Genomic DNA, 19950 nt, shown 5'->3' on the forward strand with positions numbered 1-19950 from the left:
ATTGTCGCACACGGCCTTACCAGGCTGCAGGTTGAGTGGAGACAACCATTTATTAAACTCGGACCGCAGAGCTGACCACAACTCCTCAGCTGTGTGACTCCTATTCCCAAGACATGTCAAGCTAAAGACCGCCTGATGCCGTTGCGCTCTGCTGCCAGCATAGTAATGAGGGGTGCGTGATTCCTTCTGCGCAGTGAGAACGCTGGTGGCCTGACCAGGCAGGCTTGGGGCGGAAGTGGAGGACACAGATGAGGTGGAGGAGGCAGAAGCAGTGGCGGAACTTGGACAGACAGAGGATTGACACACAAGTCGTGGGGACGGCAAGACTTGTGCAGCAGACCCTTCACCATCTATCACCATAGTTACCCAGTGCCCAGTCAGCGACATGTAACGTCCCTGTCCATGCTTACTGGTCCAAGTATCGGTGGTGAAATGCACCCGTTCACACACAGAGTTTCTCAAGGAAGCGGTGATGTTGTGTGCGACATGCTGGTGTAGCGCAGGCACACCTTTCTTAGAGAAGTAGTGGCGACTGGGCATCTGGTACTGGGGCACAGCAACAGACATAAGGTCTCTAAAATCCTGTGTGTCCACTAGGCGGAAAGGCAGCATTTCGGTAGCCAAGAGCTTACAGAGGGATAGAGTCAACCTCTTAGCTTTGTCATGGGTCGCAGGAAATGGCCTTTTATTTGACCACATCTGAGGGACAGAGATCTGGCTGCTGTCTGTAGACGGTGTTGAGTAGGGTGTCCCTGGAAAAATGCAGGTTTGTGAGGAAAGTGCAGGCGGAGACATGATGTTGCCTTCATCCAACGTTGGTGCTATCGATGTCTGAGAGAGCTGTACACACTCAGTTGTTTCCCCTTCCAAACCAACTGACGACCTACCAAGCAAACTGCCTGTTGCGGTTACAGTGGTGGAAGTTGTGCGTGGAAAACCAGGTGTGACAGCTGTCCCCACAGTCCTAGAAGATGAAGAGAGCGCGGATGCACTGGAAGGGGCAGGCCGTGGATGGTTCACTCCGCTAGGCCGCATTGCAGCACAGTGAGCTTCCCACCGGGACCTATGATATTTATTCATGTGACGATTCATGGAGGAAGTTGTCAAACTGCTGAGGTTTTGACCTCTACTAACAGAATCACGACAAATTTTACACATCACATAATTTGGGCGATCTTTTTCTATGTCAAAAAAGGACCAGGCTAGGCAAGGCTTAGAGGGCATGCGAACTGCTGAGCCCCCCCGACTAGTGCTCAGAGGCAGAGTGGTGGCTGATGATGCAGTTGTAGACGTGCTACCAGTGCTCCGACTCTGTCCAGGAAGGCGCAAGGTAACTTTGTCGTTGGTTGCATCCTCCTCCACCGCCTCTGTTGACCTCCTCGAGTGCCTGACTGGGGGTTGACAGTAGGTGGGATCTAGAACTTCATCATCAATTGTTGTGTTTGCACTCCCCTCCCCCTCAGACCGAGCCTCTTCTTGCCCTGACCGAAAATTTAAGTTGTCATCCCAATCTGGTATCTGGGTCTCATCGTCATCAGTATGTTCCGCATTGTCTATAACCACAGGTGTTACAGATTGTAACAAAGGGTCAACATTACGCTCAGAAACTTGGTCCTCACGGCCTGAATCAGAGTCACAAAGGTTCTGGGCATCACTGCAGACCATTTCCTGGTCTGTACTCACTGTAGCTTGGGAGCAGACCTCTGATTTCCAGGCTATAGTGTGACTGAACAGCTCTGCAGACTCAGCCATCTCGGTTCCACCATACTGTGTAGGGCTGATGGAGACTTCAGAGCTGGGAGAAAGCAAGTTTGATTGGGATGACAACTCAGAGGACTGGTGTTTTTTGGATGCGGTACTTGAAGTGGCTGAGAGGGCTCCCGTAAAAAAGGGAGCACATCGGATTGTCCACGGTAAGTAGTAGACATCTTACTTTTGCTGGAAGATGGTCTATCTTCAGCAGATGTTAATGGAGCTTTGCCACCTTCACCACGGACAAACCCTTTTTTTCCTTTTCCAACACGCCTCTTACCCTTTCCACCAGCATCTGTCATTTTGCCACTCATTTTGATTGCGACAAGATTGTGCACTTAAAATGTGGTATTAAAAATTGAGAGGTGGTGTAGATTGCAGCGGTGGTCTATCTTTATTAACAGCAGAATAAACAACAATAATTATCACTGACAATGCAACTACGGCCCTTAAACTGGCAGCAGTGTTTGCTAGTATAATGGCTTAGTAACAATGAGTTGGAGTGTGCAATGCAGGCAGACGTGCTGCAAATATCTTTGCACTAGTGGGACTATACAGAAGTCCAATAGCCACGTTTAGGATGCCACTAGGTTCACTCAGTGTTTGCTAGTATAATGGCTTAGCTACAATGAGTTTGAGTGTGCAATGCAGGCAGAGGTGCTGCAAATATCTTTGCACTAGTGGGACTATACAGAAGTCCAATAGCCACGTTTAGGATGCCACTAAGTTCACTCAGTGTTTGCTAGTATAATGGCTTAGTAACAATCAGTTTGAGTGTGCAAAGGGCAGGAGGGTACAGTGGCAGGGTTGTGGGGCTCTGGGTAGAGGAATGGAAGCCTGCCTTTCTATCCCTCCTAATGGGGAAATGCAGCGAGGAAATCCCTGACCTTAGCTACACAGACGCTGTCATCTTGTGTAGCTGTTAAACTCTGTTTTCAGGACCTGTCACCTATGGCTCTGACCCTGCCGGTATGAGCCCTTAAAAGGACTGATAGAAAGTGCTATCCCTATGCTGTACAGCGCTGTGTATGGAGCGTATACAGCAGTATCGGCGATAGGAGCTGCGCCAGTGATGTCTGACACCAAGGACGCAGAAGAGATAATGGCGTCCGGACGGGCAGATACTCGTTTTTATAATGCAGGGATATGTGACATGGACATCCTATCACACATGCCGTTGCTTCTCTGGCTAAAAGTTTACTTAGCTGTGTGTGTGTCTGGGATTGGCTGGCATGCTGGCCCTCCCCACTACACGCGCGCGCTTAGGGAAGGAAGACAAGGAAAAAAAAAAAAATGGCGATCGCCATTATCCAAACAGCAGTGATCTGAATGCGCTGTTCCCGCACACTATACACTGAAATGTCATAATAGTGTGAGTCACAGAGTGACTTACACTATTACAGCATAAAGCCAGCTAGGAATTAGCTGTTTTTTTTGCTGCTAGAACCGTTCTCGAACGTTTCTAGAACTATCGAGCTTTTGCAAAAAGCTCGAGTTCTAGTTCGATCTAGAACAGCCCCCAAAATCACTTGAGCCGCGAACTGGAGAACCTCGAACCACGAACCGCGCTGAACCCTAGTCAACACTTCAGCAGTACCTATTAACATCTATGGCAATGGCTTTCAGCCGTCTATCACCTGTGTCTTGGCGCTTGCGCCACTGATGATCTCTGGGCTGCTTACACTTATGCAGGACTCACATCCTTCCTTTCTACATCATTTATTTCTGTGTAGCCATGATATTCATTATTGACAGACCACTTTGAGTTTATCTGGCATAGCTTAGGGTAGCACAGAAACAAAAAAAGGGTGAGTCCAACATCAATGGCCACAGGAAGATACCAAGGAAAAACTAAAGACTTTTATTGCTTCCATTAAAACTTAAAAAAAATCAATGTATGAAAAACACAATCCGGATAAAACAAGCAGAAACTACGCGTTTTGGACACTGCTGTGCTTAGTCGTGATCATGACTAAGGACAGCAGTGTCCGAAACGCGTAGTTTCTGGATTGCCTCCATTGAAGCTGTGCACCGCCCAGGATTTTGCTTCCAGGAAAGCTGGGGTGAGCTGGATTACTATTGTTTTTAATTATGGTAGCACAGTATTTTGTGCTGTATGTAAATCTGCTGCAAAATGGAAATTATCATAGCACAGGAAGAATGCCATCCATACACATTCAGCTCTGCTGTATCATGGAGAATTCCTGTTTAAACAGGCCAAAAAATGACAGTCGTGTAAGAGCCGGTATCGGGCAGCGCAAAAGGGCCCTAAGCATGGTACGTCATCATTGCTACCGGACTGGAGCAGCTGGGAAATAACAGGTGACGGTTCTGGCTTTCCTCACATGCTGATGACAACTTTTTTTTTAACTAATCTCCAATCTTGTTCATCTTTGTGATTCAATATCATTTTGAGGGAATATGTGGGATCTTGCTTTTTCTATAGAAGCTTGGCAAATGTCCATAAATTTTGGCTCAGTTGTCCAGGAAAAATTGAAAAGTAGGCTGGCAACCTTCTAGTAGGAAACAATTAGCTTTTGCGGCCACCTTGGATTCTTAGCAGACATGTTAACACTATATAAATTGTGTTGGCAAAATTCTCAACTCAATTTATTCCTTTAAACAAGCCTGAAGTTTTCAAGAAACAAAAGGATGAATAAGAGCGACTTCTCTGTAATCATAAGAGAAGATCCAAGGTCACATGCAATTTTTTTTTAGGAAATCCAACTATTTTAATTATTGTGGTTTAAATTGGATTCTACTCAAAACTTTGCAAAGTTCTTTGTTTAAAAACCCGACATATATTTAATTAAAACTCTTTCTCTTCTAGCAGTAGAGTGCACAAAAAGCCCTTATGTACTCAAAAGAGGTCACCAACTAATTCCAATTGTCACGGGTGTGTCACGGGTGACAGACAGTCATGTGGTTTCTGCCATAGAAGGTCACATCGTCTGGCTGCGCAGAATGCTCCCTGACTTTCCATAGTTCCTGCAGTCAGTATTCATTGGTATAGGTAAATTTCCTGCTGGATTCATCTCTAACCCTATTGGACACAGCAGGATCTCATTTTCCACCTAGCTCCCAATCATCAACATTAACTTGGTGCTTAAATACCTCTTCCTTCCTTGATCTGGTGCTGGTGATATTTTCAGTTCATTCAAGCCTTGGTTACAAACTGGTGGCTTGTACTCATCTGTAGTATTGTTGCTGAAAACGTTCCTGAAGTTATACCTGTGTCATCAGTAGATAAGTAGTTCATGCATTTTCCCCATGTGTCCTTTGTGTGTTGTCTATAATGTTTAGTGGGGTTGACAAAGAGCACATCCCACCTGTTCCCTATTTAGAGCCCAGCACTAGGGATACCTAGGGTCAGGTATCCGGCTTGTCGCATAAGTGCGGAACCTATTTAGGGTGGTGAGGGACCCCAGTAGGTTCGGTCAGGGGTCACCATCTTACCTTTCCCTAGACACAGGGCTTCCCTTTCGCTGTTTGCTTGGTATTTCCCCATACCTAGCTTGACACCAATATCCTACTTAGACATGCTGAAAAAATAGTAAAGTTGGGACCAAAGTGGAGTTATCAGTTTCTGGGGAGAGCCAAAATTAGATCTCTCCTGTCACTATAGGGGAAAATTGATTGCAACAGCCATGGCTTAGGGACTTTCTACTCAATGGCATTGGCTCATACTTTGAAAAACTAAGAAATCATCTACTCTAGTAACTGTGCCGCCATCGCAATATATAAACGTAACCTCCTATTTTAAAGCTGCAAAGACCATCTGGTTTAAAATATTCCAGTGTCACCTCTAAATGCATTACTTACGGTCCAGAAATTTGTGACCCTGAGGATATGTTCGCACATGGAGTTTTTGCAGAGTTTTTTTTATGGGGAAGAGAAGTTGCATTTTACAGTTACAGTGCTAGCAAAAGCAACGAGGATTCAGCAATCACATGCACATACAGCATTTTGTTTAAAACCTGAATTTGAGCACTGCAGGGTATAAGAAAATCTGCAGCATGTCCATTCTTTAAGCATTGTTAGGGTGCATACCCACGATCAGGGCTCACAGCGTTTTGGATACAGAGTGTTTTTGCTGCGTCCCAAACGCTGCGTTGTACGGTACAAGCACAGTGGATGGGATTTATAGAAATCTCCTGTCCACTCTGCTTGTTTTTCCTGCAGTATAAACTGATCCGCGGTGCGTCTTTCCAAGCCAAAGTATGCCAATTTATTGCTGTGGGGGAGAACAGAAAGAAAATCTGCAGCTGTCAGAGCCCTGATCGTGGGCACGGACAGCTGTAGTCTCCTGCAGAGGAGACTAGCGGCCCCGCAGTAGAGGAGATGCTGCATCTAGGACTCAAGTGTCCTGATCATATGCACATACCCTAAGGCGGGCTTTGCACAATACGACATCGCAGCTGCGATGTCAGTGGGGTCAAATCGAAAGTGCCGCACATCCGGCGTCGCAGGCGATATCATAGTGTGTAAAGCCTTTTTGATACGATTAACGAGCGCAAAAACATCCAAATCGTATCATCGGTGTAGCGTCGGTCATTTCCATAATTTCGGAAGGACCGATGTTACGATGTTGTTCCTCGTTCCTGCGGCAGCAAACATCGCTGTGTGTGAAGCCGTAGGAGCGAGGAACATCTCCTACCTGCGTCCTGCGGCTCACGCCGGCTATGCAGAAGGACGGAGGTGGGCGGGATGTTTACGTCCCGCTCATCTCTGTCCCTCCGCTTCTATTGGCCGTAATTATTGAAAGTAATGAGGAACTGGAAAAAATGCGGCATAATTGTGCTGTTTTTTTGCAGTAATTTTAGTGATTAAAACTAACTTTATTATACTGTAAAATGTAATCCATCTGAAAAATGCAGCAAAAAAGCAAAGAAAAAACCCAGCAAATAGCCGTGTGTCAACCTAAGTGCAAACAACAGTTTATTTTCCATCCCAAAATTGGCTCAATTATGCTGATCACAGTCTGATCAGGGCTTTATCAGAATGTGACCTGATTTTCTCAGATGTAAAGACAGAAATGATGTCATCAGAGTGCAGTTGGATTTTTTACAAGGACCCATTGGCTGAGATCAGGTTTACGGAGGCAACTCAGGTATGTAGTGATTTTTTTTTTGGACAGACTCCGAGGAAAAAAAATCGGACTGGTGCTCGACCCCATAGGATAATATAGATCCAAGTGTGGTCCGATGTTTTGTGAGACTTAAAATATGGTAGTGTGAACTTATATATGTTATCTATGTCCTATGTGCAGCATTTGTTTTGCGGAAAGTGAAGGTTTATGGTGCAGAGAAAGTTCTCCAAAAATGCCACATGTGAACATACTCCAAGGCTTTCCAAGTTTGTACAAAATAGAGGGTGGCACTAACCAGGGAGTTAAGAATGTCCTTTATTCTTTATTCCATGAATGCAGGTCACGTTGGGACAATGGCCGTTTCGCGCACGGTCATGCTTCAACAAATCCTCACTCCAAGGCTTTTCACACATCTCAAGTTATGGGCTAGAAGGGCCCAAGTGCTTTTTTTGGGTAGGACAGCAGAAAATAAGTCATTGTGGTTTTCATGTTCTGTGCCACTGAACCATTACTTTAGAGAACCCTAGCCCAGTAAAATGTGCTACTCCACAGCAAGTCATAATCTCATTGGCTGTAGCAGACAAACAGTATATCCTGCACACCTCATGATATTCATAATGCTTTTTATTACACAGGAGGGGAGCGGATGAGATACATGTGACTGGCATGACATGTAAAGACTATTTGGTCTCATGCAGTGAGAGCCTTTGGTCATGTGGCGATTACTAAATGACTATATTTCCATATAGTGATGCAGAAATCCTGCTAACTCAGAAGGTCCCACTGTGTGACACTATTAGACAGTAAATGCAGCTCATCACAGGAGTAACGCTGCTAAAATTACATTGCTGCCGCGCTGACAACGTTTAGCTTAGAATAGTTTTGGGGCAAATAATGGAGTTCAGTGAAGGTGCAGCTCATGTGGTTAATATTAAAATGTAGTGAAAGGGCTTAGGGGTTTTAAAATATCTGTATCTTTTATTTCTTTATAGAGGTTTCATCTGTCTCTAACATACACAAGTTTTCATCAGGATCTTTTTCTTTTTCAACTGGATAGACAAAATGAGACATATTTTATATACTACTACCGTAGCTGTAGGCCCTGATGTTGCCCGGGTCAGTAACTGTCCCTCTGTCTCTCACTCTCCTTCTCTACTTCTCTGCCTGTCTCACTCTCTCCATCTCTCTCTGTCTCTTTCTCTATCTCTCTGTCTCTATCTGTCTCTCTATTCGTCTCTCTGTCTCTCTCTATCCGTCTCTGTCTCTCTCTATCCGTCTCTGTCTCTCTCTGTCTCTCTCTGTCTGTCTGCCTGTCTGTCCACCAAAATCACATTAACTGACACTGTCATATAGCAACCAATCAGAGCTTTTATTAATGAACAATAGCTCCAAGCTCCATTGACTTTAATGGAGGCAGGTTTTTTGGTGAATAACTGTAAAGCGCGGGGTTAAATTGAATCTATACATGTCATCACAAATAGCTAGGAATACAGAATATCAGGAATAAAAAAAGACAGATAGAAATCAGGCAGTTAAAGGAGCAAACCAGCAAGGGTATCTATGGGGTTAATCAAGAAAATGATCAGCAGAAATCCTGGGTCAAAATACAGATTAGCACCAGAGGAAACAGGAAGGGAGCCATCCATCATCTTCCAGAAAAGGTAATATCTAGGGATGATCGAATATCACTAATATTCGGCAATATTTGGCTTCGTGAATATTCGACGAATAGGTCGCCGCTATGTGAATATTCGATGCGCAATGTAAGTCTATGGGAAGCCCTAATAGTTGCTATTCGGCAACTATTCGGGTTTCCCATAGGCTTACATTGTGCATCGAATATTCGCAAATAGTCGAATAGCATCGATCTGTTCATCGAATATGGGCGTAGCCAAATATTTGAGGTATTCAATCATCCCTAGTAATATCGTAACACCAATGTTTTATTAAAAATCCATTAAAATGATACATAGAACCAGTGATGGCAGAGGATGATATACAGTTAGGTCCGGAAATATTTGGACAGTGACACAAGTTTTGTTATTTTAGCTGTTTGCAAAAACATGTTCAGAAATACAATTATATATATAATATGGGCTGAAAGTGCACACTCCCAGCTGCAATATGAGAGTTTTCACATCCAAATCAGAGAAAGGGTTTAGGAATCATAGCTCTGTAATGCATAGCCTCCTCTTTTTCAAGGGATCAAAAGTAATTGGACAAGGGACTCTAAGGGCTGCAATTAACTCTGAAGGCGTCTCCCTCGTTAACCTGTAATCAATGAAGTAGTTAAAAGGTCTGGGGTTGATTACAGGTGTGTGGTTTTGCATTTGGAAGCTGTTGCTGTGACCAGACAACATGCGGTCTAAGGAACTCTCAATTGAGGTGAAGCAGAACATCCTGAGGCTGAAAAAAAAGAAAAAATCCATCAGAGAGATAGCAGACATGCTTGGAGTAGCAAAATCAACAGTCGGGTACATTCTGAGAAAAAAGGAATTGACTGGTGAGCTTGGGAACTCAAAAAGGCCTGGGCGTCCACGGATGACAACAGTGGTGGATGATCGCCACATACTTTCTTTGGTGAAGAAGAACCCGTTCACAACATCAACTGAAGTCCAGAACACTCTCAGTGAAGTAGGTGTATCTGTCTCTAAGTCAACAGTAAAGAGAAGACTCCATGAAAGTAAATACAAAGGGTTCACATCTAGATGCAAAGCATTCATCAATTCCAAAAATAGACAGGCCAGAGTTAAATTTGCTGAAAAACACCTCATGAAGCCAGCTCAGTTCTGGAAAAGTATTCTATGGACAGATGAGACAAAGATCAACCTGTACCAGAATGATGGGAAGAAAAAAGTTTGGAGAAGAAAGGGAACGGCACATGATCCAAGGCACACCACATCCTCTGTTAAACATGGTGGAGGCAACGTGATGGCATGGGCATGCATGGCTTTCAATGGCACTGGGTCACTTGTGTTTATTGATGACATAACAGCAGACAAGAGTAGCCGGATGAATTCTCAAGTGTACCGGGATATACTTTCAGCCCAGATTCAGCCAAATGCCACAAAGTTGATCGGACGGCGCTTCATAGTACAGATGGACAATGACCCCAAGCATACAGCCAAAGCTACCCAGGAGTTCATGAGTGCAAAAAAGTGGAACATTCTGCAATGGCCAAGTCAATCACCAGATCTTAACCCAATTGAGCATGCATTTCACTTGCTCAAATCCAGACTTAAGACGGAAAGACCCACAAACAAGCAAGACCTGAAGGCTGCGGCTGTAAAGGCCTGGCAAAGCATTAAGAAGGAGGAAACCCAGCGTTTGGTGATGTCCATGGGTTCCAGACTTAAGGCAGTGATTGCCTCCAAAGGATTCGCAACAAAATATTGAAAATAAAAATATTTTGTTTGGGTTTGGTTTATTTGTCCAATTACTTTTGACCTCCTAAAATGTGGAGTGTTTGTAAAGAAATGTGTACAATTCCTCCAATTTCTATCAGATATTTTTGTTCAAACCTTCAAATTAAACGTTACAATCTGCACTTGAATTCTGTTGTAGAGGTTTCATTTCAAATCCAATGTGGTGGCATGCAGAGCCCAACTCGCGAAAATTGTGTCACTGTCCAAATATTTCTGGACCTAACTGTATGATAACTGGGAAAGAGCAAAAGAGTAAAGGGATTTGAAAATGGCACTTTGATCACTGATTGGCCACTAATACGGTCCATTAGTTGGTCTACTGAGCAGCTCCTCTATTTGGCCAGTACTAGTATCTGTACCATCATCTTGGATGGCAGCATGTATTCCACAGCATCTCCACCAGAACTACCCAAAACACCTATGTGATGACTCACAGTACTGAGAATCAGTTGTGGAACTTCGGAAGGTGAGTATGTGACAGTTGTTTTGTTGGGTTAAAAAAAATTGTATGAACCTAATCACAGCATGCAGTTCCACAAAACCTGAAGAAAAAGCACAATGTTGATTTGACTAATTTCAGAACCTAGGCTCATATATGAAAAAAACCCTCAGCATAAATGAGTACACCCCCTTTGAAAAGTAAGATTTACATAAATATCTCATTGAATACAAGAACAATTTTCAAAATTTTGATAAGACTTGAGTTTCACAGAACATTTTTTTAATCCATAAAATGAAAGTTTGGTAATAATTTAATTTTCATTACAAAATCTTCAGTTTTACTCAAATTAGTTGATGCAAAAATGAACACACCCTACATCAAAATCTACTACTTCTAGTATTTTGTGTGACCTACTGATTTTTCCAGATTGCACCAAGTCTTCCAGAAATGAAATAAACAAGTTGGTGACATATTGAAACATCTATCTTTTCCATTGTTCAAAAACGACCTCTTTTAGAGCCTGGATGCTCAAAGGGGAGTGATAACAATTTGCCTCTTCAGAATTCTCCATAGGTGTTTGGTTTGGGATCAGATCAGGAGACACTTGGCCACTGAATCACTTTCACCCTGTTCTTCAGAAATACAACAGATATGTATTTTGCATCATTGTAATGTTGGAAAAGTGCATGTCTACCAAGGGCATGGAGTGATGGTAGTATCTTCTCTTTCAGTATTGAGCAGTACCCCTATGAATACATGATATCATCAATGAAATGTAACTCCCCAACACTAGCAGCGTTCATGCAGCCCTACATAAGGACACTGCCACCACCATGTTTCACTGTAGGTACCGTGCATTTTTCTAAATTAATTTTCTAAATTCTAAATATTTAAAATTTGAAAATTGTTCTTGTATTTATTAAAATTTATTTTATAAAGAGGTGTACTCATTTATGCTGAGCACTGTATATATATATATATATATATATATATATATATATATATATAAATGCGTAGTGCACCATTTGGGCTTCTACTGCCTGCATTTGATGACATCTATACTTTATCACGCCTATTGGAAGCTATATTTGGTGGGCAGACATTGTAGCAAAACAATTGCAACCATTTGTGCCCACACTTAATGGATACTCATTCACAAGCTACACAAACTGTTAAATATTTAAGTTGATCTGTCGAGATGATTTTACAACTGAAACTACTGGGGTGGCTGCAATAAAAATAAAATTGTTTAGCAGTAATCTGATGTGCCAACGTTGAGAAATGAAGCTTTAAAGCCATATATTAGTGCAGTGAGGCAGTATCGGTGCACTCAGTGAGGCAGTGTCGGTGCACTCCGTGAGGCAGTGTCGGTGCACTCAGTGAGGCAGTGTCGGTGCACTAAGTGAGGCAGTGTCGGTGCACTAAGTGAGGCAGTGTCGGTGCACTAAGTAAGGCAGTGTTGGTGCACTCAGTGAGGCAGTATTAGTGCACTCAGTGAGGCAGTGTCAGTGCACTCAGTGTGTGTGAGCCATCCCCAGTGCACTTCCAGGATAATTCCAAATTGTGAGTCAGTGATTGGCAGCATTAATGTTCTTAGCTCGAGGCTATTCTGCGAGTAGGTAATCCTCTGTGAGCAAAATAAGCAAACTCATATATTTCATTTACACTATTATACTGCAGCAAATTCTCAGGGCAAAATAATAATTTGTGCTCCTGATGTATTTGGTTGTCAGAGGAATGTCAAGATTAGGGACAATTGTAAAAAAAAACAAAAACTATCATCTGTAGGAAATATTAGAATTGTGTAGGTTTATAGCCTCTGGAGAGATGTATAGAATACATTACAAGGTGTACCTCTGGCTGGATAGCTTAGAACAGTTTTATATGTCAGATATAAAATGGGACATGGACCACTAAAACAAACCCTATCGTTCAGCAATGGTGCTTAAAACAGGCATAAATTTGTAATGTCCACTGGTCTTAATCTGCTGGTCCCATAGTATTAAAGTGAACCTGTCAGGTGCAATATGCACCCAGAACCAGTTCTAGGTGCATATTGCTAATCCCTGCCTAACGGTCCCAGTATCTAGTAGCACACATAAACAGATCTTAATAAAAAGTATTTCTAAAGATCCTTTATGATATGCTAATGAGCACAGGGACTAGTCAGAAGGGTGTTTTTTTCCCAGACTAGTCCACCCTCTTAGCATGTTAGCAAGCCCACAGGGGCGTGCTAACATGCTAGTCAATGCACATTGCCTGGCCTCATCAGCGGTGACGTGCGTACCTGTGTCCATTGTCACCACCTCAGACGCTGGGTTTAGGCTCTGTGTGCATGATCAGAAGTCCCAGCACTTCCGGTTATGGCACTATGAAGCCAAGTGTACGCGTCCTGGCTTCAGAGAAGTCTAGTGCGCATGACCAGAAGTGCCGGGATTCCTGATCATGCACTGAGCCTAAACTTGGCGTCTGAGACGATAACAGAGGACATAGGTAGGCGCGTCCATGCAGATAATGCAGGGCATTGAATAGCATTTTAGCAGGCTCCTATGGGCATGCTAACGTGCTAAGAGGGCAGACTAGTTGGGGCAAGTAACGCCCTTGCGACTATTCCCTGCCTTCATTAGCATATCATAAAGGATCTTTAGAAACTCTTTTTCTAGAGATCAATTTATCTATGCTACTAGATACAGAGACAGTTAAGGCTGCTTTGCACGCAACGACATCGCTAACGAGATGTCATTGGGGTCACGGAATTCATGACGCACATCCGTTCTCGTTAGCGACGTCGTTCCGTGTGACACGTACGAGCGACCGCTAACGATCAAAATACTCACCCAATCGTTGATTGTTGACACGCTGTCTATTTCCCAAATATCGTTGCTGTTGTAGGATGCAGGTTGTTCGTCGTTTCTGCGGCAACACACATCGCTATGTGTGACACCGCAGGAACGAGGAACCTCACTTTACCTGCGTCCGCCCGCAATGAGGAAGGAAGGAGGTGGGCAGGATGTTACATCCTGCTCATCTCCGCCCCCTCCACTTTTATTGGGCGGCCGCTTAGTGACGTTGTTGTGACGCCGAACGAACCGCCCCCTTAGAAAGGAGGCGGCTCGCCGGTCACAGCGACGTTGCTAGGCAGGTAAGTAGTGTGACGGGTCCGAGCGATGTGTGCGCCACGGGCAGCGAGTTGCCCGTGACGCACAACCAACGGGGGAGGGTACGCTCGCAAGCGATCTTGCTAACGAGATCGCAGCATGTAAAGTGGCCTTTAGGCAGGGATTAGCAATATGCACCCAGAACTGCTCATGGTTATAGGTGCATATTACACCTGACAGGTTCCCTTTGAGGGGCTCTGCCTCTGTCGTAACTATGCTGCTTTTGAGAACATCCAAAATATGAGCTTTAATACAAAAGAAAAAGTAGGATACATTGCCTCACCTGAATAGATTTACATGGCTGAATAATCCAACAACTCTAAATTCTGTAAAATAAAAATAGCTAATGTGTAAGAATAAGTGCTGAATATTTATTGCAAGAATTAGCTGAAAAGCTCACAGCCATAAAGGTCCATCATTTTCCAGTATAAATCAGCCGCAATCTGAATACACTGCTTGAAAAATCACTATTAATTATGCTGGGATACTGACTTCATATTGCTATTCTTTCCTGTTTTTTCCCTTAGATGAACCGCATATTTATCATCCTTACAATGCGGCCACAACAATCACATCTCATTAACAGCTCAAGTAATGCTCATTACACCCTACTCTCGTAGATGGGAACTTCTCACCCGAGATTAGAACCAGGTAGAAATCAGTGTTCAAGTTGTGTTAACTGGTCTTTATGGGGGAGCGCACATGAAATGTCGGAACAGATGACTGCATTATTCCAGAGGGTATTGGGGACATCTTGTCTTGTGTTCCTCATGTGCTTTCTAGTGTACAACCTTAGAGATCAATTACTCACAATGATATTAAAGCACAGAATGTCACCGTGCTGTAGGTTTTCTTACTGAAATCTTCATTATGATGCCGGCTTTCATATTAAGCTATGTAAGAAAAACAGATTTCATACCAAAAGCCCCCATTGAATCCAGCCAGAGATGCAGCATTACTTAGTAATGATGAGGTTGCACTGTTCGGACTGCCCCAGATAGGTGGTGAGTTTCATCGATAGAACTTAGAACTAGAGATGAGCGAACCGGTCGCGGTTCGGCTCGAGGTCGGTTCGCCGAACGGAGCTCCCGTTCGAGTTTGGTTCGTCGAACGTTCGACGAACCGAACTCGAACTGCATAGGAAACAATGGCAGGCAATCACAAACACATAAAAACACCTAGAAAACACCCTCAAAGGTGTCCAAAAGGTGACAAACAACTCACAACACAAACACATGGGAAAGTGACAAGGACAAATTCTCATGTGAAAACAAAACAGCGTTACGAGGAAAAAGAGGACGAGACACAGATATAGGCATGGCATGCCCTTCTAAAATCATCTAAAACACCGCAAGGTGACTCCAAGCGGAGTCTCCCTTTTTTCCAAAAATTGGGCCACACAGACACCCCTTCAGTGGCAGCACTTGTGCCCCAGTTGTACACTTCACAGCTAGATTTGCATCAAGCACATTCAAAAATTCGTCATACTTAACCATCCCCAGGATGACACCGGGGTAGGTAGCAAAGTCTTTCCTGATCCCAGCTCTGTTCATCTTGGATCATTTTTAAAACACACAGCAAGCAAGGGTTACTCCAAGCGGAGTCTCCCTTTTTTTCCAAAAATTGTGTACCACACACACCCACCCATTCAGTGGCAGCACTTGTGCCCTAGTTGTACACTTCACAGCTAGATTTGCATCAAGCACATTCAAAAATACGCCATACTTAACCGTCCCGAGGATGACACCGGGGTAGGTAGCAAACTCTTTCCTGATCCCAGCTCTGTTCATCTTGGATCATTTTTAAAAAACACAGCAAGCAAGGGTTACTCCAAGCGGAGTCTCCCTTTTTTTCCAAAAATTGTGCCCCACACACACACCCACCCATTCAGTGGCAGCACTTGTGCCCTAGTTGTACACTTCACAGCTAAATTTGCATCAAGCACATTCCAAATCCACAAGCATTTACTCTCCCCAGGATGACACAGGGGTAATAAATTCCTGGTGGATCCATGACTTGTTCATTTTGATGAACGTTAGTCTGTCCACAGTGTCACTGGACAGACGCGTGCGCTTATCTGTCAGCACACACCCAGCAGCACTGAAGACACGTTCAGAGACAACGCTGGCAGCTGGACACGACAAAATCTCCAAGGCGTAACTGGAGAGCTCTGGCCATTTTTCTAGATTTGAAGCCCAAAATGAGCAAGACTCCATTTGCAAAGTCATGGCATCGATGTTCATTTGGAGATACTCCTGTATCATCCTCTCCAGCCGTTGACTATGTGTCAGACTTGTTGTCTCTGGTGGCCTTGCAAAGGAGGGTCTAAACAAATTATGAAAAGATTCCATAAAATTGCTGTTACCAGCACCAGATACAGTCCTACTGGTACGGGTAGACTGTTGAAGATGACGAGACCGTCCCATGTTTGTCAAGTTACAACTGGGAGAATCACTCCCTGCACCTGCATGGTTGTTTGGTGGAAAAGCCGAGCTAAGATCGAGTAACAGCTTCTGCTGATACTCCTGCATACGTGCGTCCCTTTCTATGGCTGGAATTATGTCACAAAATTTGGACTTGTACCGGGGATCTAATAGTGTGGCAATCCAGTAGTCATCATCACTTCTAATTTTGACAATACGAGGGTCATGTTGGAGGTAGTGCAACAAGAAGGCACTCATGTGTCTTGCGCAGCCATGCGGACCAAGTCCACGCTGTGTTTGTGGCATAGAGGTGCTACCCGTTCTTTCTTCCTCTGACATCTCCCCCCAACCTCTTTCAACTGAAATTTGACCAAGGTCTCCCTCATCTGCTGAGTCGTCCATGTCCATGGACAGTTCGTCCTCCATTTCTTCATGTTCTCCTGCACCTTCCTCAACATTTCGCCTGCTACTATGTGCCCTTGTTGATCCCTGTCCCCCATGGTCCCATGCCTGCTGCGTTGGTGATGATGAACATCTGGACCTTGGTGATGTTGTTGTCCCTTGCGCATATGAATCCTCCTGTAGTTCCTCCCCTTCCTGTTGTCCCACCCCCTGACTCCGAATAGTGTTTAGCGTATGCTCCAGCATGTAAATGACTGGAATTGTCATGGTGATAATGGCATTGTCAGCGCTAAACATATTCGTCGCCATGTCGAAACTGTGCAGAAGGGTGCATAGGTCCTTGATCTGAGACCACTCCATCAGAGTGATCTGCCCCACCTCTGCATCTCGTTGGCCCAGGCTATACGTCATGACGTATTGCACCAGGGCTCGGCGGTGCTGCCACAGTCGTTGTAACAAGTGGAGAGTCGAATTCCAGCGTGTCGCCACATCGCATTTCAGGCGATGAACCGGCAGGCCGAAAGACTTCTGGAGAGATGCAAGTCGCTCAGCTGCGGCGGTTGAACGGCGGAAGTGAGCAGACAGTTTTCGTGCCCTGGTCAGAAGGCCATCTAGGCCAGGATAGTGTGTTAAGAATTGCTGGACAACAAGGTTCAACACGTGAGCCATACAAGGCACGTGTGTCACCTTGACCAGGCGAAGGGCCGAACCCAGGTTTGCAGCATTGTCGCACACGGCCTTACCAGGCTGCAGGTTGAGTGGAGACAACCATTTTTTAAACTCGGACCGCAGAGCTGACCACAACTCCTCAGCTGTGTGACTCCTATTCCCAAGACATGTCAAGCTAAAGACCGCCTGATGCCGTTGCGCTCTGCTGCCAGCATAGTAATGAGGTGTGCGTGATTCCTTCTGCGCAGTGAGAATGCTGGTGGCCTGACCAGGCAGGCTTGGGGCGGAGATGGAGGACCCAGATGAGGTGGAGGAGGCAGAAGCAGTGGCGGAACTTGGACAGACAGAGGATTGACACACAAGTCGTGGGGACGGCAAGACTTGTGCAGCAGACCCTTCACCATCTATCACCATAGTTACCCAGTGCCCAGTCAGCGACATGTAACGTCCCTGTCCATGCTTACTGGTCCAAGTATCGGTGGTGAAATGCACCCGTTCACACACAGAGTTTCTCAAGGAAGCGGTGATGTTGTGTGCGACATGCTGGTGTAGCGCGGGCACACCTTTCTTAGAGAAGTAGTGGCGACTAGGCATCTGGTACTGGGGCACAGCGACAGACATAAGGTCTCTAAACTCCTGTGTGTCCACTAGGCGGAAAGGCAGCATTTCGGTAGCCAAGAGCTTACAGAGGGATAGAGTCAACCTCTTAGCTTTGTCATGGGTCGCAGGAAATGGCCTTTTATTTGACCACATCTGAGGGACAGAGTTCTGGCTGCTGTGTGTAGACGGTGTTGAGTAGGGTGTCCCTGGAAAATGCAGGTTTGTGAGGAAAGTGCAGGCGGAGACATGATGTTGCCTTCATCCAACGTTGGTGCTATCGATGTCTGAGAGAGCTGTACACACTCACTTGTTTCCCCTTCCAAACCAACTGACGACCTACCAAGCAAACTGCCTGTTGCGGTTACAGTGGTGGAAGTTGTGCGTGGAAAACCAGGTGTGACAGCTGTCCCCACAGTCCTAGAAGATGAAGAGCGCGCGGATGCACTGGAAGGGGCAGGCGGTGGATGGTTCGCTCCGCTAGGCCGCATTGCAGCACGGTGAGCTTCCCACCGGGACCTACGATATTTATTCATGTGACAATTCATGGAAGAAGTTGTCAAACTGCTGAGGTTTTGACCTCTACTAACAGAATCACGACAAATTTTACACATCACATAATTTGGGCGATCTTTTTCTATGTCAAAAAAGGACCAGGCTAGGCAAGGCTTAGAGGGCATGCGACCTGTTGATCCACCCCGACTAGTGCTCAGAGGCAGAGTGGTGGCTGATGATGCAGTTGTAGACGTGCTACCAGTGCTCCGACTCTGTCCAGGAAGGCGCAAGGTAACTTCGTCGTCGGTTGCATCCTCCTCCACCGCCTCTGTTGACCTCCTCGAGTGCCTGACTGGGAGTTGACAGTAGGTGGGATCTAGAACTTCATCATCAATTGTTGTGTTTGCATTCCCCTCCCCCTCAGACCGAGCCTCTTCTTGCCCTGACCGAAAATTTAAGTTGTCATCCCAATCTGGTATCTGGGTCTCATCGTCATCAGTATGTTCCTCATTGTCTATAACCACAGGTGTTACAGTTTGTGACAAAGGGTCAACATTACGCTCAGAAACTTGGTCCTCACGGCCTGAATCAGAATCACAAAGGTTCTGGGCATCACTGCAGACCATTTCCTGGTCTGTACTCACTGTAGCTTGGGAGCAGACCTCTGATTCCCAGGCTATAGTGTGATTGAACAGCTCTGCAGACTCAGCACATCTCAGTTCCACCATACTGTGCAGGGCTGATGGAGACTTCAGAGCTGGGAGAAAGCAAGTTTGATTGGGATGACAACTCAGAGGACTGGTGTTTTTTGGATGCGGTACTTGAAGTGGCTGAGAGGGCACTTGTTGGACCACTTGAGATCCATTCAAGCATTTTCCTTTTTTGGCCATCATCTAGCTTTGTTCCTGTTGTTCGTGTCCGTAAAAAAGGGAGCACATCGGATTGTCCACGGTAAGTAGTAGACATCTTACTTTTGCTGGTAGATGGTCTATCTTCAGCAGATGATAATGGAGCTTTGCCACCTTCCCCACGGACAAACCCTTTCTTTCCTTTTCCACCACGCCTCTTCCCCTTTCCACCAGCATCTGTCATTTTGCCACTCATGTTGATTGCGACAAGATTGTGCACTGAAAATGTGGTAGTAAAAATTGAGAGGTGGGGTAGATTGCAGCGGTGGTCTAGCTTTATTAACAGCAGAATAATAAAGAATAAATATCCCTGACAATGCAACTACGGCCCTTAAACTGGCAGCATAAATTGCTAGTATAATGGCTTAGTAACAATGAGTTGGAGTGTGCAATGCAGGCAGACGTGCTGCAAATATCTGTGCACTACTGGGACTATACAGAAGTCCAATAGCCACGTTTAGGATGACACTAGGTTCACTCAGTGTTTGCTAGTATAATGGCTTAGTTATAATGAGTTGGAGTGTGCAATGCAGGCAGACGTGCTGCAAATATCTGTGCACTAGTGGGACTATACAGAAGTCCAATTGCCA

At 44.9% G+C, this 19950-nt stretch overlaps 1 protein-coding gene across 4 annotated transcripts in view; it reads right to left on the reverse strand.

The window, feature by feature from the left end:
* Positions 1-19950, reverse strand: part of PRKG1 (protein kinase cGMP-dependent 1) — a 1599245-nt gene that overhangs the window by 1188172 nt on the left and 391123 nt on the right. The gene's annotated exons all lie outside the window — the stretch shown is intronic.

The sequence above is a fragment of the Anomaloglossus baeobatrachus genome, chromosome 5 (genome assembly GCF_048569485.1).
Source record: "Anomaloglossus baeobatrachus isolate aAnoBae1 chromosome 5, aAnoBae1.hap1, whole genome shotgun sequence".
Taxonomy (NCBI): Eukaryota; Metazoa; Chordata; class Amphibia; order Anura; family Aromobatidae; genus Anomaloglossus; species Anomaloglossus baeobatrachus.